Source organism: Acanthisitta chloris, unplaced genomic scaffold (assembly GCF_000695815.1).
Source record: "Acanthisitta chloris isolate BGI_N310 unplaced genomic scaffold, ASM69581v1 scaffold17630, whole genome shotgun sequence".
Classification (NCBI taxonomy): Eukaryota; Metazoa; Chordata; class Aves; order Passeriformes; family Acanthisittidae; genus Acanthisitta; species Acanthisitta chloris.
This window is the reverse complement of record NW_008651289.1, coordinates 52085-53635: the sequence shown is the minus strand read 5'-3', so window position 1 is coordinate 53635 and position 1551 is coordinate 52085.

Below are 1551 nucleotides of genomic sequence, written 5' to 3'. Positions count from 1 at the left end.
GGAGGTGAAGGGTGTACGCTCCTGCTTCGGGTCGGGAGGATGGGACAGCGTGTCTCTCCTCCCTGTGCCAGCCCCAGCCCCCTGTGCCCCCGAGAGACAGCTTTCCCACTCACATTCCCTGGTCTCATTTGGGTCTGTGCTTTATTCTCTTTCCTGGCCTTAAAAAATACAAATTTATTCTTTATTGTTGTGAAGTGTGATAAATAAAAGTTATTCCCTGCAAATGGGGAAGGTGGACAGGGCCCTGCTGTAGTGTCAGCCAGTTTGATTCATCTTTTTCCCACATAGTTTTAAGTCCATGAAAGAGGTCACACTCTGCTCCTGCAGCAGGTGAGATGCCCACCCACCCTGGGGTCACAGGGGTGACCTGTCAAAGCCCAGAATCACACTTCACTCACTCCCATAGTGGGGCTGGGGGCTCTGCCATCTCCTGCCCCTCCAGTACCTGACCCGCAGTGAGTGATGCCTCCAGCAAAGCACCGGGGCACGGCAGGGAAGGCTTTATGTGAGGATTTACAGCTCTGAGAGGTGCCCCAGGGACTGCTGTTGCTTTTATTCTGACAGATGTTCTTTTCTCACCCTCTCCTCACCCTTAGGGAACCTGTCTTGGTAGCTCCTGCTGCTCTCTAGAGTAAAACTGTGCTTCCACCCCGGAGCCCGCAGAGAGCACAGGAGAGCTGCTGCTGCTGCTGCCGCTTAGAAGAGAGAGCCCGTGGAGGGAGCTCCTGAGTAAATCCCACCCAGGACAGCTCTGGAGGAAACCGTGGAAAACTTTAGCACCTCACCAGCTCATCCCAGTGCTGGTACCGCTCTGCTGCCTGCTCAGGGCTAGTGCTTTCTGTTTGCTGGGACTTTGTGCCTTCTGTCATTCATCCAGTTTGTATTAATAATGTCAGACCTGTGAGACCTGGGGCCAGCAGCATCCCCCTCCCCATTGCCTATTGCCAGGGTGTGCAAACACACTTTCCCTAATGTAGAAATCTTAGACTACAAACCACCAGAACAAAGGAGCACAAAGGGAAACAGAGGTACAAAGCTATTTACTCGAACAGCTGACAAGAGACAGGAAACAAAAAGCAAATACCTTAATTTCTAGTGACTGATCTCCCTGTTAGAAAGGTCTTTCGCTATGAGATAGTTTATGTGATGCTTTGCATGACAGGAACACGGGGACTTCTGCAGGGGCACACACACACACACACACACACACACACATACAGAGCTACTTCTCTTGCAGAAGTGGGGCTTGGCTCAGATAAGGGAGTGTGAGAAGAGAAAAGCAACATGAGCCTGTAGCAGCAAGTTAGAGACGCTATGCATGTGTTTCCCCGTTTGTAAAGGATCTGTGGCTAAAATTTTTTTCCCACTGGCAGAGCAGTATCTTTTGGTGGTGCTAAATTCATGCTTCATTTCTTTTTATGCCTCCAAAACAGCAAGAGGAGATGGAAGGACCCATGAGTGGGTTCTGCAGGGTGCCATGTGCTTCCTCCCACCATTCATCATCCCCAAGCAGGCACTTCAAACATGTCCACATTTTGCACATGCCCAACT